Source organism: Hippocampus guttulatus, chromosome 13 (assembly GCF_054856545.1).
Source record: "Hippocampus guttulatus isolate MCC_2025c chromosome 13, RoL_Hgut_1.0, whole genome shotgun sequence".
In the NCBI taxonomy this organism is placed as follows: Eukaryota; Metazoa; Chordata; class Actinopteri; order Syngnathiformes; family Syngnathidae; genus Hippocampus; species Hippocampus guttulatus.
This window is the reverse complement of record NC_141273.1, coordinates 12,538,396-12,560,138: the sequence shown is the minus strand read 5'-3', so window position 1 is coordinate 12,560,138 and position 21,743 is coordinate 12,538,396. Positions and strand designations below refer to the sequence as shown.

Here is a 21,743-nt window from a genome sequence, read left to right as displayed (position 1 = left end):
ACTTTTCTTTTTGATTCAGTGAAAACAATAAACCCCTCACTGGCACCCTAATGGTGACTTTCTGTTGCTATTAAAAGAAGCAATTGATTTTTGGTCGACAGTCAAGACATTGTGCGCGTTGAAATAAGCTTCTTTTTTCGGTAAACAGAACAAACAAAAAGAAGGGACGAATGCAGAGTGAAGCAGCGCCTGCGTCGGGTCTGGCTGAGCGAGCAAGCTAATTAACTTGAAAAAGCATAAACATGTAAATTGCAACGTGCTACTGTGAGGATCTAATTCAAGCCAGTGGAATGTTAAGGACCACATTTCAGATGAGAAACAATGTATTATTGGGCTGCTTGTGCGCTATTTTTTCCACTTCACAGCTGCAGATGCCTCATGCAAAGGTATACTTAGCAGAGAAAATGAGACGCTAAAGATACAATTCCACTGACTTGCAGTTCCTGGTACGAAAAGGTTCCACAAGTTATATCCACACACAAAATGTTGCGCTTGATTCATGAATTTCCAAAGATGTCCATTTCTACTTTGTCTATGCCTTTCTGTGACTCTTCCAGTCGCTCTGTTTGTCTCAGGCAACCTGCTGATGACACTTAATATCTACGATGATGTATATTTTGTGTGACTCCAAATACGGACACAAATTCCTTGTGTATTTTTATCAGACGTGGCCAACAAAGAGGAACCTGATGGCATTCCGTCCATAATTGAAAAATACACAGAACCCCCCTTCGTCCACCCCACCCCAAACACTGCAGCTCAAGTTAACTGATTCTCTCTTTCGGTTTTGCAGCTGATCGTTTTTTTAACACTTAAGCTGTCGTTATGGCAGACGGAGGCGCGGGCAAGCTTACGACTGCATGGATTTTATGGCGGGGTAAACCACAATCGCTGAACGGTTCTCACAGTCGGAGCAAATTTAGCACCTGACACCAGTTTCACCCATGAAATTTGGTGGGCATGTCTATCATGAGTAGACCCACAAAAAAAAAATCTCAGGAAGCAATGCCCAAAAAGTCACAAGAAGTCTGCCGTGTTGGTTCGAATTGTACATTTTTTGCCATTTCTAGGAGTGCTTGTACAAGAAACTCTTTTTTGAGAGTTTGTCCAGTGTCGACCAACGTTGACCCACGCATATCCTACATAGATGAGTGACACTAGATTGTGAGTTCTTTGTTAATATTTAGGTTCGAGTCGGAAGAAAAATTCCGCTGATAAGCCAGAAAGCGCCGATGGACACAACAGGTTTATGAGTAGTAGTAAATACTTCCTACTTAATACCGTTTCATCCTCGGCTTCACTCATCCCTCCCAGCATCTTGCAGTTTGTTAGCTCACTAAAAGTTTTATACGCGCACCAGAGACAGGCGCTCTGTCCCTTTCTGCGGGCGCATGAGTGACGAGCCACAGTAAACACGCCTGAAAAAGGTGATAAACAGAGCGAAGTGGAACGGCGGCATCAAATAACGCTTGAGTGAGAGCTGGCAGGATGCTGGAGACTGTCGCATTCTCGTTCTTGTCCTTCAAGTGACGAACTTCTCTACCATCGCAGTTTGAACATGTAAAGTGTCAGGCGGAAAAATGCTGCGTGAGGTGAGCTTTGCTGATTATTTTGGGGACTCTCTGTGCAAACAGGGGTACAATATTTCTTCAATAAGTACCGTATTTTCACGACCATTTGACGCACCGTATGGTTGGGCGCAGTCTCATTAATGGGTGCTATTTCTGTATTTTACACATAGACAAAACGCACTGTATTATTGGGCGCGATTTTAAAGTGATAAAACATACGCCATCTTAAACATACGGCATGCATGCGCGCACGCTAAAAACACGTTAGCTTGTAGCATACGGTAGCATGCCAAGACATACAGATACAAGCTAAAAACACGTTTTTAAAAAGGCAACGAAGCAAAACGGAGTTCCGTTGTATTTTATTTAGCCATCGTACAATGTACTCACGTTTTTCGATCAATCATCACCCAGAAATCCATCCAAGTCCTCATCCTCTGTATCAGAATTGAACAATTGTGCAAGTACCGGTAATCCATCAAAAACGCCGTGTTCCCTCTCGTTGTCAGTCACTCTCATTGCCATGTGGCTCCACAGAAATGATGCCGGCTTTGCCAAAAACTCGAACAACAGTGCAAGCAGACACGTTCGTCCAAGCAGCCACAATCCATTCGCAAATTGTGGCGTAACTCGCCCGGCGCTGCCTCTCACTCTTTGTAAAGTTGTGTTTGCCATCGATCATTCATTGTTCCCATGCCGTTCGCAACTTTACTTTGAACGCCCGGTTGATGCCGATGTCCAGCGGTTGGAGTTCTTTAGTCAAGCCTCCGGTAATAACGGCAAGCTCAGAGTTCATTTGCTTGACTTGGTTTTTCACCGCTGCTGTGAGATGGGCACGCATGCCAAAAGCATAACCGATGGCTTGAAGTTTGAACTGAGCATCGTAGGCGTGTCTCTTTGAAGAATTTATTTTCGGGGGTTCTTAGAAACCAAAACCGAAGTTGTTTTGCAACAATGCACATAGCCACACTCTATACAGGTGTTGGTACCTGCTTGTAGCGTCCCTTTATCGTCCACTTACACGCCCACCCTTCACTCATTGGCGGCCTGCTTCCCCGCATGCCTGTCACTCACGTCTGCCTTTTCTCTCTCTTTCTCTCCATATATGTATATATACACGCCCACCCTTCACTGATTGGCCGACTTCTTTGCCGCATGCCTGTCCACAGTCACTTCCGCCTTTTCTCTATATAAACAGCGTGTCGGCTGTCAGTCAGGTTTTGGAACTCAGCGCATAGACAAGACGCTCCGCATCATAAGGCGTCCTGTCCATTTTGGAGAAAATTTTAGACTTTTAATGGCGCCTTATAGTCGTGAAAATACGGTACTGTGGTGACTTACAAAATGGATTCACGAGAACACAAACACAAAATTTTGTAACATGATCCTGAAGAAAAACAGCACTGTGCTTTAGAAAAACATCCAATAATAATTAGGGCAGTGGCCGATTAATCGATCAACATTAGATTCTCTCAAATTGGCAAGGACAATAGTAGTAGTCCGCCTGTAATTTTTTATAGTAGTAAGCGTAAAGGGATGAAACACTTGATTTTATTCATAATATTTTTTTTTAATTAATCGACGGATTCATCGGTTATTGGTGTTTTATTCTGCCACACATTGGAATTGGCATGGACAAAGATATCGTAATCATCAAAATAAATAGAATGTAATTCAGGAAATTCTCTTTAATGCCCATTGACAGCGTGCTTCTTCTGCACGCCTCGGCCGTCAGTCGGAAGTATTATTCTGACTTGCATAGGACACGAACAAGTAATTTGTCTTTTTTCCAAACAGTGGTAAATATATGCCTTTGAGAATTTGTCTTTCTACACATGCTGCTGCACCATTTGTGTTGCAATGTCTGTTGCTGAGAGGGTTGGCATTAAGCTAGCATGAAATATCCAACGGTCAACCATCTTTGTACCACTGTACATTTTCTGTAATGAAATATGCTATTTTAGTGATTTTGTCCAATGTGTTTTTTCCACCGCTTCTGCGTCTGTTTGATCTACACCTCGAATCTCACCGTCATTCATCGACATGGGAGGAGAGGTTGCTATCCTTATTGATATTTCCTGATCGCTAACGTTCACACATGCTGCCGGGAGGTCATATTGATATCATGACAGTTTCACGAAGCATATTTATATTGATTGCTGTACAGGGGAAACATACTGTGTTTTATCGATTGAATGAAAGCAAACAGCTGTATACATTACAGGACGATCAAAAAGAAAAAAAAATCAATACAGGTTTTGTTTATTTTATTTTTATTCCTTCGAATGAATGAACAATTTCTAATGCTTTCTTCTTCTGCTAGTTGCGCCGGAGGCCAATCAGCCAGCTTTACATATTCATCACCCGAGCACAAAATAATTTATTACAACAAACAAGCTATTAATAAAAAATCAATAAGAGTCTCCCAGATGTGCTGTGTGCAAAAGCGCTAATGAATTTTTAAAAAGCTCTTAGGTGAAACAAAGTAGAGGAAAAAAAAGAAAAGAAGGTGCTTGATGGATCAAAAAAAAAAATGAGCCTGCATCTCGTAGTCACAATGAATTATTTTGTGTGTGTGTGTGTGTGCAGCAGAGGGAAAAATGCAGAGGGGAAAAAAGCTATTAGAATGCTTGTTTATTGCCCCTCACATTGCATTTATGGCTGCGCTGCTATGTGTTAAACATGTGCTGAAGCATTTCATATCTCTGGGGCTTATTTCCTTTTATTTGACCTTGAAGTGCCTTTTGGGCCGCTCCGCGTCATACATTGTCATATTTGTAAAACACATTATGTTTTCACACCAACAGTGCGAATCGAGTTCATTTGTAGAGGAATGTATTATTTTCCCTTCATCTGGCGACGAGCCCGGGTCTTAGTTTGAACGTGGGCAGGGGTGAGTGTTAGCATCAGGGTGAGGGTTAAGGTGGTTAGGCTGAGGAGGTTAAGGTTAGGGGTTCGATGTAAAGGTTCAGGGGTTAGAGGTTAGGGGTTAGGGTTAGGATTTATGAAAAATATATATTTTTTAAATGTACTGTATATATATATATATAGCTGCATAACATCAATATTGACCTTGACTTTCCTTTTTCTCTATCAAACCCAAAGGGAGTCTCCATCACACAGCCCTTTTCTCCAAACGAGATATGCGTGATCCTGAAACACAGGATCATAACAGACAAACAGAGGAAGAGGCAGACAGAGGGGGGCAGAGTTGTATTCTGTGAGGATTGATGGACTCCATATCACTGGTTAATGATCTCCCCAGGGTGCGAGCGAGAACCGATCAAACTGGTCTGCGTGACGGTGTGGCGCACCCCCCTTGAGTCATGGCGCCGCCGCCGCCGCCGCAACCTCATCTCACCGTTTCCTCTCCCTCCTCTTTGAACCTCGTTTTTGTGCTTTCCTTTGGGGGAACACATCGATTCACCCCTGTTTGTACTGCGTCGCCCACACACGTACCAAGCTCCGCGTCGAGGTGCCCTTGTTTGCCAACCCGATACAGACGATTTCGAGCTTTATCCTCATTCCTCACCGATGGGATTCCACGACATCCATTCTCATTAACTTGTGCAGAAATGACATGGGAAGGTGCTGAAAAGCGGCGAGGAATTACAGGAGATTTCACGTGCCAGGCTTTGCGGGCATAATCGGAAGCGCCTCTGCTTGAAGCCATTGGCGTCGCTCTTTGCAAACAACACGAGAAATTGGTTCAGTGGGTTACGCTGCGACTTGAATGACTAATTTCAGCCTTCTCCTCTCGCATAAGTAATTCGAATGTGTGATGAGACAACACTGGCCATCATTTATTTCAATGGGTCAGTTGATTCAAAAATCCACACGTTGGAAATGCGGTTGTTATGATCATTGAGGCGGGTGGGGGACACCCTGAACTGGTTGCCACCCAATCACATGGCACACACAGACAAACAACCATCCGCGCTCACACTCACACATCGGGACAGTTTGGAGTGTTCAATTAGCAGTTTGAACTGCGGAGTACCCGGAGAAAACCCACGCAGGCCCGGGGAGAACATGCAAACTTCACACAGGAAGGCCGGAACCGGGATCGAACCCACGACCTCTGCACTGTGAGGTCGACGCGCGAAGGGATATGTAGATTCAGACAAATTTTCACACACACGTTCACGACAGGGTTTGGATTCCATCACAGGTGCACAAAACTCACCTATGTGAACCACTACACTCTAAATGCTCCCTCTCCTCGTGGCAAAAGAAAAGACATCATTCCCTGCTGCCACATCATCCTCACTCCAGCTTTCATCTGAGGCAGGAAAGAAATGATCTTATTTTGTCCGTATCGCACCAATTTTCAATTTATTCCCAAGAAGTCTAGACTCCCGTCCTCACCCTCTCCTCACCTCCCCGCGGTTCTGAATCAAATGTACGGTCGGTTCTTTGTTTTGATTGCCAAGCGGCCATCCCTATTGTCGGCCGGCGATATGAAGCCGTATCTAGCGTGATGGGTGCCGGCTGAGCCGCAGCTGTCGAATGGAGCGAGGCAGTGAGCGGCTGTTTAGATGCGGGCGGAGCTGTGTGGTGCGGGGAGGGGGCTGTGGGGGGGCGAGGCTTGCAATAGCAAGCGGCAATTTCGTCTGACTGAATTGCACCGCAGATAAAATGCAGCATTTTAAAAGATTGCCGCTTATTGTGATGTTTTTATGTTATATTGCTTTTTTTTTTCCTTCGCGTCATTGCAGGCATACTTGTGTCTGTTCCAAGGGAAGCTATTTAGTTGTACGAGTGTGCCCGACCGACCCACTGCCAACCAAACTAAAATGAGACGCAAGGTCAAATGAAAAAATCATCTTTCCCTATTGAAATGAATGCAAATGCCATTTATCCATTCCAAACTCCCCACATAAAACAACAAAATGTTTGTATGTGTTTTTTAATAAGAAAAGAAATTATTCTATAATGTTGCACTTTATAAAAACAAATTGTATAGTAATAACAGAATTAAATGTGTGTGCCTTGGGGCAGTAGAAAACAGACATACGGATATACATCCTCAGTCACAAAAATTCTTCTTCGCAGAGGATAAAGTATACATATTTAGCTGGGAGTGGGGGGGGGGGGGGCGGGGCAAGGATGCCATTGGCCACACATAGCTCCGCCCCTGGCTATCCGCATAGCCAATTGAATTTCTCAGGCACACTTAGGTCTGTTCTAAGTAATCGACTTGTAATATTTGTGAAAACATCCTATGTTGTTGTTTGTGCATTGTACAAAGGCGATGACTTAAAAACAACAACAGCAGCAGCAGCAAATACAACATGCACCACTTAGTCTACCGCAAGATAAGTAATGTACTTGAAATATCCATAAAGTGAGCAATGAAGTATGCCTAAAATAATATTGTGCCATTAAGTGCATTCATGAATAAATCCCTTACCATTTTCTGACCACTGTGTCACATTTTAGTTTTTAGGTTTGGAACAAAAAGTCCATCATTGTACATTTTTTTGAGCGGGTGTGTGTGTGTGTGGGGGGGGGGGGGGGGGGGGGGGTTTGTTTTTTGTTTTTTAGGGCAGGCTATTGATTGTGATCGTGCATGTTCACATAACTGATTGTCAAGATACACATTCATTCAGGTAGGTGCAATGGTATAGTTGCACATATTTTCTAGTGCAAAGATGACAGACGCCTGCAACCTGCTGCTAAATTTTTGACGCAGATATTTTTTTTTCGTAAATGAGCCCACCCGCTACCAATCTTTATGGCTCTCATACGTACTTCCACACTCCATTTTGCTCGCAGGCTCCACTCTCCCTACTGCGGCGCTCTCTAATGTCGCCCGCTTACACCCACTGGGCGACGTAATGGCAGCCATCACTCACTTCTAGGAAAGAAAATGTGACATTCTTTGCTCTCCTTTTGTTTACAAACGGCACATGCTTCCTGCTGTATTATCACTCAGTCGCTTCTACTTCTTTTTTTATGCTATTTTGCTCACAACAGTTTCGGGAAACAAATACTCTTTACATTATTTGTTTGCTTGTCAACGGGTTTGAGAGGACAGTAAATATGCGTGATCATAAAGAACCCGGGTTGTATTAAAGGGCGCATACATGTCACACAAAATAGTTTGGGATAATTTCGACTGAATTGTCAGTTTGGACTTGAAAAGCACTGTTGAAATATCAATTCTAAGCAAATGGGGATATTTACTGGTCCATTCATGGAACAAAAATCTGTTGTGAATATTTCCATTTAGCTCTGTGTTCAGGAAAAAGTCATTTGTGCGAAAAGTCCTGAAACGTTGAACAGTGGGACATGTGCATTCACAAGTTTAAAGGTCGAATTAAGTTCACCTTGTGTTTTACAAGTTCCTCCTGAAATTAGAGCAGAGCGCCATTGAAGTCCCCAGCGACTGTAGCGTTAAGCTAGCAGACACATTGTCAGGTGAATTTTGTTTGGATCAACAAGTTGGTATTTAAATATGCAGCACTGAATTAGCTTTAGGAATACACTATTTATATATGTTGTGGCTCTATGTGTGTTGGTGTAGCAACTGTGTGAAGGTTTTTAATTCCCGCCGCATCTATGCTAATGTCAGTGGCGTCTCCTGACAAAGTGTGAATTACTGAAAAAGCAACACAAACGCTTGACATGATCACAAAGCATCACGGCAGTAACTGTTGCAGGCAAACAGGCGGCAGGGACAGCCCCGAGCAGGAAGCATTGTTAAGAGGTATAATTCTGCAATATGCGTACTTCTCTCAATTAGAATATTGTCTGACGCTGGGGGAGTGAAGCACAGATGCTTATTTGTGTAATCGTTTTAACTGAGGTTACAGTCCCAGAGGTGAGCATGAAATAAAATAATAATAATTTTTTTAAAAAAGCACCAGACGCTCATTATGTCTATTTAGACGAGAGACCCAAGACCTCCTTACTTTAATTACTTGATTGTTATGCTTGGAACACTGACACTCTGTATAGAAAACTATGGAGAGTGAACACCATGGCGTTTGATAAAATCACTTCCCAAATCGAAACAAAATAAATGCCGGATCTGAATAAAGCTATGCAGCCAACTGTATTCTTGCCAAATCCCAAGAAAATTAACAAGTGCACATTTGTCTGCTCTCAGGTAAGCGTTGCTTGTATTATCCGTAAGGGCAAAAAAATCCTCAACTCGTTTACCAAAATGCTTGTGCTATGCTATGATCGATTGCTATCCACTAGCTAGCTTATAAGGCTAGTTACGAACTTATGGATGATACTTTACTATTAGCACTGCTTTTTATAAGCGTGGTCACAGAATGACTAAACTCACAAGGTCATGGGGCCACGGTACAGTTCCAGGTTTGATGATGATGACTTTGACCTGGCAACTTTTCAATTATTCCCAACTGACAAAATGTGTTTGACCTTCCGCTGCATGTTTGTTTACTGTTTATTTCAACAACAAAAACACCACTCACTGAAATGACCATGTGTTGCACTGTTGTAAAACTTATGGCAGAGACAGAAACACCAGTCATAAGTCCAGTGAAGCTCACTGCTCACAGCATGACCTATACGAAATTCAGCTTCTGGTCACGCATACCTATGTTCTTTCTACCCAAAAGGTGACACTGAAACATCGAGAGGTATGTTCAACACCACCCCCGGCCCTCCCACGGCAACTACATCTGCCCTTTAAATCTCCGTCTCCAGGGGAACCGTAGCAGTAACTCTGTGGCACCTGTTAGGTTCAAAGACACAGGCTCGACGGTTCACCTGCAATCACTGTTATTTTAACTCTCTCCCGTGGTTTTTATACTCGCAGCATCTCGACGGGTGGCTCCTTTTAATGGGACTAAAACCTATTGTGCTTGCAAAGCAATCAAGTTTGAAATTAGCGTTAATTTTAACGTAGGATTATTTTCTGTCTGCCCCTCGCACGCCTGGTTTCCATCACTAAAAATAGTTTGCGGAGGTTTTTGGTGGAGCTGAAGGTTCTTGTGCCTTCTTTGTCCAAGACAATTCAGCACACTTGTAGAACAACCAGGGTGCGCTAATGGAACAACCGTCATCCTAGTTTGATTTTTAAGGTGGGTCGATGTCAGGCAATACATACATGTAAGCAATTTTTGTTTGAAAAATGCTTGTCAGAGTAATTTCCATGCGGTTTTCGCTTATCAAAGACTTTTGTCACATGACTCCATTCGACCAATCAAATGGAGCCAGGCAGTTACACTACATGCCTGCAAAAAAAAATTCAATAAAATCGACACGGCCTCACCCAGAAGAAAAGGTTTCAAAGTTTGCCTTAATTTACATCATTATTTGTAAAGGTAAAACTGAATTACTGTTTTAGTTGAAGCGATTTCGATTTTTTTTTTTTTGCCCATTTAACATTCACGCGTTAAAAACATAAATTGGGAATTACTGACCAGTGGTAGTGCAAGTTACTCTACTAGCGCGCCCTCGTCGTTCGGCGAGCGCCCTGAATTGTCTCCCAAGGGCAAAGAGCGAATGCATGACTTTTAAGGATATTCAATAAACGGTCAAAATGCTAAATGGCTTCCAATAACCACCGTCATCTGGTGCTCAGTGTCTTCTGCTGAATAGTGTCTATTGGCACGGGGGGGGGGGGGGGGGGGGGGCGTTGACCTGCTGCAGCCCCACACTTCCCGACATGGTAGCGGATGCGTGGCGACACGACGACACAGCGGTGGCCGGCTGCGGGGTCACGGCAACATGGACCAAGGGTGCTTTTCTTCCCTTCAATTGTGACAAATCAGATGTGACAGGATGCCTCGAACGTTACCTTTTTTCGCTCTTTCACCCCTCACCCAAGCTCACGCGAGAGAAAAAACAGATGGTTTGGTGTCTCTCTGACATCATAGGAGGACAAAACATGTCTTCAAGTTGCATCTCAGGAAAAAGATAGTTGTCGATTCATGTTTGTATGTACAGTATTAAATGGGGAGGCATTTCTTTGCAGACTCTAGCTTGGTTGCATTCAAAGTGAACGCAAGTTTTGATTTTGTTTTTTAATCTCTTGTGTCATGTTCAGTCTTGATTGTGTTCCAGCTCCAGCTGGAGTGAAGGGAGTTTCCCTCCAGCAGGTGCACCTGTGCCTCATATCGCCATCAAGCCCAGCCTTGTATTTAAAGACTGACTTCTACTACGCCTCAGATTGTTGACCTTGCTTGCGGTCGTTCTTCAAGTCCTCCATTATACGCTGATAAACTCAAATATTCCCCAGTTTTGTAGCTCCTGCATAATATAATAGCATTTCTTACGTGCCATATGGTACCAAAGAACTACGTAGAAGTGATTTGAAGAGCTTCATACAGCAGTACATGGACATGAAGATGAATAGCGAGATTATCAAATGAGTGCTCAAATGGTTTTGCGTAATGAATTTATTCCATATCACAGACAACCATCTTAATGTCAATGTACTAGTACGCTCTTTGTCTTTACTACTAATAGCTTTGACATACTAGTTGAGAAAAAAAAGACAGTCATTCGACGAGCGCACTTTGTTTTACTCCTGAAGACAAAGAAGATACTCGTTCATGGATCTTAAGGATATTGGAATAATGCTCAAGTGAAAAGCTGTTTGAGCATATATTTGAGATCCTTGATAGCCAGCTTGAGGTCCATGCACTAGTACACTCTGGCTTCACGAGTAAGACAACTTTAGCATTCAGCTACATTTTACTAGTCAGGCAAAACCGTGCAGTCGTTGACAACTCCATCCAACTTGTCGTTCGAGTGACATAAAATTCTACGATAGTTCTCATCTAGCATTTCACTAGAAGTGCTCGTAGTGCACTGCAGCAACTACTAGTCGGGATCTTAAAATTCAAACCTAGCCTGGAGATTTCCTCCCCTTCCTTCCACTAGATGTTAGTCACCACACGTCCCGCCACTTAGACACCGCTGCTCACTAAAGTGCATTTGTAGAGCCCTCCTGTCACATATACTGGATATATATTTCATGGGCATTTCAAGGCACTTTCCGAGTGGCTGAACGAGTGTTCACCAGGGGGCATAGCACACTTTGACTTTTTGCCATTCTCGAATGAGTCTCATAGTCCCTCGAGCATTAATGCGCACTTTAATTCGAAGAAGGGTCAAGAATAAAAATGTTTAAAGACTGGGGATACATCATTCACCACACTGGAAAAACAAGATGCCTTCAATATGATTTGAACAGAATGTGTATCAAATATTAATCGGATATGTTTTTAGTGGCAATCATTTGTTTCAAGTCACCTGTTGGTCATTGTGTTTACACTTGTAAGGTTTGCTTTGGTTGATTTCGATACTTCCTGTGTGGCATTTGCATGTTCTCCCAGTGCCTGCGTGGGTTTTCTCCTGGTACTCCGGTTTCCTCCCACATTCCAAAAACATGCATGTCAAGTTCATGGAACAGCTGGGATAGGATTAGATAATGCATGCATGCATGAATGGATGGATGGATGGATGTCAAGAGTAAGAAACATAAATACACCGATGAAAAGCACGTAGCGAAATTGTTCCAACCATTCCAGGTTTTCTTCTGTCTTTGACGCAGCGATAGTAACCTGCGCATCTGCTCAACACCCCCCCCCCCCTTACCCCCACCCAAAGCCTCACCGGTAATGGTGCGACGCTGGGAGGTGTTAATAATATTTAATGTTAAACACCATCTGTCCATCGCGCCCGCCACGAATACCAATACGGGCGGCTAACGTTGCAATTAACGCAGCCAAGATGTCAGCAATGCCGCCGACTCGCCTAAATTGCCCGGGATCGGAGAAAGAGGCAGAGGAGCGCTAAAGTGATGTGAGCGGAGATGACTTTTCTCATCTCGGGGGAGAAGTCCTTACGCCCTCACCTTCAGCCCCCCCCCCCCACCCCCCTTATTTCATATACCGGTACCTCCATCTGTCCTCATGTGATCGCAACGCTGATATCAATTTTGCTTCTTCGGTGCCTGCTGTGAAAAGTATCGGCGTACTCGGCGCTTGTCTCTATTAATCTAAATGGTTCATGTGCAAAAAGCATCCGTCAGGTGTATGTTTATTTTCCATCCTAAACCAATGACAGCAAATTGGCTCTACCTTACGCAGCTTTTTGCTGCAGGGAAGCTCTGTTTGTCTTTGGAAAACAGCGTGATGGAATATACAAGAGCATAAATATAACAACCGAGACATTCATGCACTGTAATTAACACCTAGACTGTGACTAATTAGAGTGCATTTGCAAGTTTAATTCATGGGTGGAAAGTTTAATCATCCGTAGTTATGTTTTTTTTTCTAACATCCGTATCCAAAAAGTTGGCTTCTTGATTTCACGGCAACTCGCGAGCAAATGTTACCTGAATGTTCATAAGACTGTCCGTTTTTTCCAAACTGTATTTAGAGCACAGATGTGATTAGTGTGAGTGATTGAGATTGTAGTGAATAATCATACGTTGATGTTGAATGCACAGATTCGAATTCCCTCACAGTGTTATAAAAGTTAGCTTCATGTTGACACACCCCATAGTTGTATTGATTAGGGGCGGGCAACAAATACCCCAACTATGGTGATTCCCATATTTTTCTCTGGTGGTGCAGTATGAATACACAAGTGCCAAACATCTTATGCCAAATACCTCATGCCCAAATATTATATATTGGGGAAAAGAAGCAGGATAGAATAAGAATTTAGATTTTTATTTATTTATTTGTTTGTTTGTGTAAAGTGATCCAAACCTTTTCTAAATGAAAGAAAATTGCGTTTTGTTACTGTTGTAAACTGTTTTGGGTTTTTTTTTACTGACAGTCAAAAATTAGCGATGACGAAATGTAATTGAGCGATGAAGCCTATCATCATGTTTCAATGAAAAGCAACCTGTTGAGTTCCACAAGGCTCTCTTCGAGGTCCCCTGTCATTTACTCTTTGTGCGCTTGCATTCAGCATCGCAATATGTGCGACATGTAGTTGACTCACACATAAGCGTGTTTAGGGAGCACTTAGAGAAAAGTATGGGATATAAGCAATTCTTTTGTGGGCTTTCATGCAGCCACGAACACAATCGGGCTGATTGCGGCACAATCATAGGCCAAGCTTGCCCTTTTGAATCATTTGTCACTCTGTTACATTTCCTGTTTTGTGATGCTCTCAAACTTGACAAATAATTTATAGGCTTGAGAGTCGCCCGTCACTCACAAATGTGTTTTTCTTTTTTGCCATGGATTGCTGGAGTGTGTGTGCATGAGCTGAAACCAGAGGGCCGTTTGCCTGCTGCTCATTGACAAAACTGACATCTTCTCTTTGCAAACTTTATAAACCAATCAACTACACCAGGCTAAGCAAGCTGAAGGTAAGAAAGCATGGCTCAGTAAAAGCAGCATGTTCTTCGCCTGAGGGTCGGAGGGCCAAGCTGGAGATGGAAGAGCGTGAGGGGTGGAGGGGGGGACCCCTGACCTGGTGTTCTATAAGTTAATTATCCCCTTTCACAAAGCAGATGTTTATAATTAAATTTACATGCGGCGGTGGAGCGTCAGACGAAACAGGACGGATTTGTCAGGAGGCGTTGAGCAGCCATCAAATACGCAAGAACAGAAAAATCTCATTAAAAGAGACAATAAGGAGGAGCGGGATGGGAATCTCTGTGACATTTTTCAACGGTTTTGCAACTCCTTTCCCATCTGTTTTTCAGTATGGCGTCTCAATTACATTACAGGTGTGTTTGTTGTCACTGAGGGTGGACCCGCTCCCTTTGGAGTAGAGGAAAAGAAAGGATGGATGTAGTTTGACGCAGCACCCCGAACTTGAACTCACCGGGGAAAGAAACAACAACACGCCTTCCTTCCAGACGCTCCGGACGGCTAATTATCACCGGGAGCTATTTAAACACACATCTAATTAAAACAAATGCAAGTGGGTGACGTTTGCATCTTGCGCGCTCTGACTCGGGCAGGATGAAGACGTGTGCAAATATCACCGTGTTTCTCGTCGATCCAAACAAACAACAGCTTCATTTGTAGCCAAGGTACATACGGGAAGGGGAGTGCACATCATCGCCAGCCAATATCAAAGAATCCGACAGAGACGTCTAATTGCTGTTATTTCCCAAGAGAGCCATCCGTCTTGTGCAGCTAAATGAACTTGAGCCGCAATCGTTTGGGAGCGAGGGGGATGAAATGCACCGGCAGGAAAGCGTATTGAATCACTGTGCCGATACTTTTTAAAAGAGACAAATTATGCCGTTTTTATCACCATTTTAACACTCATTCACTGCCAATCCTCCCGGTTACAATGCATACTTGGCTTCTATATCCGCTAACGGCAGCGGTTAATAAAAGCTCCCAGGTGTCTCTATGAAAGCGCTCTAACAGTCTTCCATTAAATTATACAAAGGATAAAAAAAAAAATGGACCTGATTTAACCCTTTAATGCAGCCTATAACCTGATAACATAATAAGATGTCCACTGTACTAACCGCTGTCCTTGAAAGGGTTAAAGGAGGGTTAAAAAAAAAAAAAAGACAGAGAGCACATCGCCACAGCTTCTACCTGACCTGCTGCCTTGGGTTTCAGGACCTCTGCTGAATCCATGGTGGAATATTCATCTCAAAGAAAAATAAACCCTTCCCTGGTTTTCCCAAAATACTCAGAGATACTATTAACAAAACATCATTTCTGTTCCAACACCATTTTGGAATGAACATTTGTGAAACAAAACAGCCCCCCGCCCCCGAATCGTGCGTTTCCTCTTTAGCCCGTTGGAGACGACATTAATGATTTTCAAAAACAAATCAAAATTGTGGACTCGTCAGACCACGGCATTGTTTTTTTAGTCTACTTTTCAGGCCCTGAGAATCCAGCTGGCGGCTGAACAATTTACATTTAATCTAAACAAGTCTTACAAATCGGGAAAAAATGTGATACCAGGAAAAGCCAGTGAAATACAGATAACTATTGGGAACATTCGGGATGGTTGGCAAGTATGGCGGTGCTTAAATGGGCCTCATCAGTAACACTTGTGATTTCCCCTCTATTTCATGTCAAAACGTTGCGATGGCGAATGAACTGCGCCACTCTCCCCGTCTTTCGTCCTGGATCAGGGATTTAATTAACTATTGACTGTGTCACCAACAGCAGGAACCCAAAAAGAAATGGACTAATAGTCTGAGAAGAAAACGCAAGCCTCCGAGCGCTCCTCCTGCCTCCAGGCAACGTTTCAACATTGTGAAGAAGGGACGAGGCAGCATCAGAAACTTCAACGCCCCCACTACGCCCCTCCTCCCCCCGACGTTAAAAGAAATACATACAATGCATTTGTTCCGGATGCTGCAAACACATTTCTGTTTGTGTACAACTAGAATTGGCATTTGAGATCCAGCAAATTGAGTGCACAGATGAAAACGTCTATGAATATGGAAGACTTTGCCAAGGCGCTATGGCAAACGCAATTAGCATAATGTAGTAGGGGGGAGTGAGTGAGAAAAACCTGGGTAGAATGAACACACATCCGGAAAAAGGTTGTGAATCACTGATTTAGTGCGACTCGGTTTTGTCTCCATGTCTATAATGCTCCAAAAAACTAAAAGCGAGTATTAGCATAAGTGTGATGTGAACAGCTCCGTGAAACGTCATCATCATGCTGCTATGCTGAGCAAACACATTCACGCAAAGTCGATGTGCTTCTTCTGTCTTTCAAATATGGCGGAAAGCTAACGATTCAAATATATGTACACATTGGCCTAGCAAACGTTTCAGTAATGTAATTAGAGCAGCGGTCGCCAACCATTTTTGCCATATGGACCGGTTTAATGTCAGACAATATTTTCAGGGAGCGGCCTTTTTAAGGCCGGATGAATACAACAAAATAATATGATATGAGCTGCATGAAAACTGTGGTATTTTCTAAACATAATAATAAACACGAATCATGACACGAGGAACTTCCTATTTGGTCGCAACATTCTCTGGTTGCTATGGTAGCATATAGCATGCCTTCAAAATAAGATACCCTGCAAATTCAAAGTGCATGAACAATACCACTCACCATCGCCGCAGATTATGCAGAGTGGGCTTGCTGCGTGGGAATCTCCCATTGAGATATTTTAAGTAGGACTCCTGATACTGTCTATTAAATGTAGTCTTCTTTGTCTTGAAAGTCATAGGCTCCTCTTCTGTTTCTTGGCTGGGCCTTTTCCTCTTCCCAAAGAAACTTTCCAAAGACGTTGGTTTTTTACTAATTTTGCCAGCTCCTGGGTTTCATTTTAGCGGTAACCTATCACGTGACCGAGAAGCGCGCCTTGACCTGCGTCAAAAGTGACATACTGTAGACAGATGTAACAGAGAATCCGGTAATCTTTCGAAATAAAACATATTTCAGATTCCGAAAAGAATAAAACGGTATTATTTAAGTTCTTTATTCTTTCTGTGCGGCCCGGTACCAAATGACCCACGGACCGGTACTGGTCCGCGGCCCGGGGATTGGGGACCCCTGTCTTAGAGTACACATTTGAATTTGTATTATAAGAAAACAACTATTCAACATAAAAACTTTGCATATAGGAGTGGACTTAATGTTTGGCTGTAAATTTAATTTTTTTTTTTTTGTTCGTGGAGTTCATCATCACTACCATTATAACCATTATCATTATTATCGTTCATTGTTAGTTTTTATTGTGCTATCCCTTTAAATGCCGGGTATTCAATTGTAAATATATTATTTATTTCAATATATTTCATCTGCAGTATTTAAAAAAATATATGTTGGTTATTTAATTCAATATTTTATCTCCATCCATCCATCCATTTTCTCAGGTTGTGGGGGCAGCAGACAATAAGAAAAAGAAGCCACCACTGATGCAGCTGTGCCTCGCCATCAGCTCATAACAATCAGCAATAAAAATCTAATTTAGGAGCATGTTAAAAATTATGAAACCATTCGTCTGGCACGGAGGCGGCCTCGTTGCGGTGGTATCGCTTGGCGAGACGATCAATAAATCAATAGATTATGAGCTCTGCTCGTGAAAAATTAAATGCAATCATAAATGCCAGAGGATATGTGTCGTGATTGTGAAGAAATGAATACATATTTTCGATCACATCAGAGCAGTTATTTGCATATGATGTCAAGAGCCAAATCAACATGGTTGGCCAAGGTGCCATAAGAAGCGTTATAATTGAAGATATTCTTTATTTGTCCCAGTAATAACAAGCAGCACAATGTGCATTGAAGTAGAAAGTTTTTTTTTGTGTTTGCTTAAAACAAAAGAATATTCGGGAAGAGGGCTTTGAAAAAAACAATAGCATAAGAAATTCCAATAGCAATATTGTGGAGGGAAAAAAAATTGCAATTCGACTGTTTTTCAAAATAGTTCAGAACCACTCACAACAATGGGAAAGTCCAAGCAACTAAAGCGAAAAGCCACTTTTAAATATGCCACAAATATACTTGTGGGTGGGTGTGTGTGTGTTGAAATTAAACAGTCCGCGACGCTAGTTTTACTGAAGACTGGGTTTATTGGATCTTCTATCGTGCAGTACAGGAACACTGCTTATCCTCAAATTAACATTAATGATAACCCTTTTCAAGGTTTAGAGACACATGATAAGTTTTATGCCCTGCGATTGACTGGCAACCAGTTCAGGGTGTCCCCCGCCTACTGCCCGAAGATGGCTGGGATAGGCTCCAGCACCCCCCGCGACCCTTGTCAGGATAAGCGGATTGGAAAATGGATGGATGGATGATAAGTTTTAAGTTGAGTCTTTAAATATCACTACACTAATCGCTGATTTGAAACCATGTGTCCAGCTATTCCCGGATTTTATGTGCATCACTCGTGTGCGGCCAATCGTGGTCGATTAATCTCCTCTTTGGGAAATTAATTAAATGAGGAAATTATAAATGAAAGTTACAAAAGCCTCCTTCCACTTTCTCCCACTCTCTCTCTAATAGGGTGTCTCTGCTATTTGGTCCACTTTGGGGGTGATGTGCTGTAAAGCAAATTTCTGATAATGGCATTAAGCAGCGCACAATGGAAGCGCAGCTCATTCAGCGTAACTTGGTAATTGTGTTTTTAATCCCTTATCTTGGCAGCTAAATTGGTGGTCATGTGCAATTTCTGCATCTTTCTTTTCATCGTTTTTACAAAAGAATCCATTTGACATGCACTACGTAGTTGGGACATCTGGATATCGACAAGAGAGAAAGCTCTTGACGACTTTGTAGTTGAAGTAAAAAATACGACTAATAATGAACATGAATGTGATCAGGTCTCTCACATTCTTCCACAGTCATCGAGCGTGTCTTTTATAAGGTCTTAAGATGAATGGATGTTTAAGGCGCATAGCGAAAAGCTAACAAAAGGTATTTTCCTCGACGAGATCACGTGGCTCACTCGTCTAAGACCCGACGTGTCACGCTTGTTGTTGTCGAATGCAACCATTGAGCAGCTGGGCGATGGATCCAATTGTGTTTGAATGAAGGCCACCCAATGCTGTCGTTTCTCTCAGCACGTCACTTAACCTGTGTAAACACCGCTCGGAATAAATGAGCATTACCTTGGGACATGCACAGCTGATTGAAATAACCAAGTAAAAACATAAAAAGCTTCCACTTTCTGGACAATGAGGCTGCCGGTAATGAGAATTGATGTGTGCGCGTGTGTGTGCGAGATGAACAGCAAGTGACTGCAGAAAATGGAGAAGGAAAGTGGAAAATGGGTGGAGGATATTATTTATACGGTGTCTAAGGTGATTTTTTTTTTCAAGAATGCCGTGTATGAATGTGCATTTCCGCAATTAAAGAGAATTTGGTATACCGTATTTTCCGCAAAATAAGGCGCACCTAAAAGCATTCCAATTGCTTTAATTTGATGGTTTTCATTACAGCCCTCGTATCTGCGAAATATATTGCATACGTCTAAAATCAAGGTAGCACTGTATTTTAGTTCGATTTCTTTCTTCTTCCAGCAGTTGCTTTGTGTGCACGGAAATTGACGGGATGCATCCTTATAAAAATTGATGGTTGGTTCCCCCGGCCATCTTAATCATCCGTCTACCAGTCAACCACACAATGTGATGATGGAGGACAGGTGAGAAGTGACTCCTTCAGCCGTAGGAGACTCAAAGATGTCATGTCGGGTCCCTTGGTGGATGGATGGAAATGAGGACAAGATGGACATGAGAAAACAAAACCTCGGAGGCCCGTGGGCCCGCTGACAATCTTCCTTTGCATGAGGCGGGTTAGGGTTTCATTGCACTTGACAGTACGTATATTTTGTTTGTGTGTGTGTGTGTGTGTATATACACACACATACATACATATATATATATATATATATATATATATACTGTAGGCGGCCCGGTAGTCCAGTGGTTAGCACGTCGACTTCACAGTGCAGAGGTACCGGGTTCAATTCCAGCTCCGGCCTCCCTGTGTGGAGTTTGCATGTTCTCCCCGGGCCTGCGTGGGTTTTCTCCGGGTACTCCGGTTTCCTCCCACATTCCAAAAACATGCATGGCAGGCTGATTGAACGCTCTAAATTGTCCCTAGGTGTGAATGTGAGCGTGGATGGTTGTTCGTCTCTGTGTGCCCTGCGATTGGCTGGCAACCGATTCAGGGTGTCCCCCGCCTACTGCCCGAAGACAGCTGGGATAGGCTCCAGCACCCCGACGTGCTAACCACTGGAGCCTATCCCAGCCGTCTTCGGGCAGTAGGCGGGGGACACCCTGAATCAGTTGCCAGCCAATCGCAGGGCACACAGAGATGAACAACCATCCACGCCCACACCCACACCTAGGGACAATTTAGAGCGTCCAATCAGCCTGCCATGCATGTTTTTGGAATGTGGGAGGAAACCGGAGAACCCGGAGAAAACCCACGCAGGCCCCGGGGAGAACATGCAAATATATACATATATATATATATATATATATATATATATATATATATATATATATATATATATATATATACATATATATACAGTATACATACTGTCAGTTAGCTCTGATCCCGAGTATAAATCCAAACCTTAAGCAGCCAATATCCAGAGACAGCCCTTATGCTCGCTCTTATCTCCCGAGTCATATATTGCCTCTTCCAAGCAACAATTTCCCCCGCTTCCCCCGCTTCCCCCGCTTGAAGATGGTCTTTTATTGCATTGTGAAATGCATGAGAAGGGCAGAAGGGAGGACGTGTGGATTTATTTGGAGGAAAGTCAGAGGAATGTTCTGTTCAGAGAAGCCTTTCTTATTTTTATTTTTTATTTTATTTATTTTTTACTAAAAGCATGTTGTTGTTTGGGTCAAAAGCTATTTGGCGTTTTGCATTGAAGTCATTTCATTCAGATGAAAGGATTGCACTCTTGAGCTATACTGTACATTTGGCCTCTTTGAAGATAGAGTGGCACCTCTAACTTTTACCCCAATGCTTTGTGTGGCGGCAGTTAAATTCAATTTGGTCATCTTTCAAAATGACATTTCCCATTGGGATCAGTTATATTCAGATTAATTCGTTTCAGAGTCCAAACTGTCACCATAGAATGTTTGACTGTGCAGTGGAACCCCGCATAGTCTCAGTTCGGCATTCACTGATTCACCATGATGTCAGAGTAATCACTCTTGAGTACTTTTGATGCACAATGACAGATAATAGTGAACAAACAACTGGCGAGTAGGATTTACTCAGAGTAGCTGTGGCTGGTATTGGCAGCATTCACGAGTACCCGATACATGGAAATAAGGTATCTGCCTTATAAGCATATTGGCATTCGCCCACCACTAACAACAAGCAGCAATTTGGCAAATAGTGAACAATTATTTTCATGTCAGTCATTCACTGTCAAACTAAACATCAAACAAAAGAACTTAAATGTTTTGTATTTCTGGTGGTTTCAAACAAAAAAGTGCTCTTTTATGAGCTGTAAATGGATCTAATTACTATAAAGGAAAAAGTTGGACTTGTGAACTTTTATTCTCATCTTTTGATCTGAAAGCCAAATGTCTTCAGTAGACAACAAAAACAAAAAAAATGATTTTTTTTTCAGCTGAATCACGACAGTTACGAGAAAAAAAAAGGACAGTTTGTATGATTAATTCCATTTTGCTGTCCCAACGGGAGAGAGGCAGGGCCCGTTTGGATCCTGGCGGAATCACCGTAATCCGCGGCATGTTGTTGTTTGAGCTGCCATTAGACAGCAGATTGAAGACATTT

At 42.7% G+C, this 21,743-nt stretch overlaps 1 protein-coding gene across 1 annotated transcript in view; it reads right to left on the bottom strand.

The window, feature by feature from the left end:
* pacrg (PARK2 co-regulated) overlaps positions 1–21,743 on the bottom strand; it is a 196,707-nt gene that overhangs the window by 137,661 nt on the left and 37,303 nt on the right. The gene's annotated exons all lie outside the window — the stretch shown is intronic.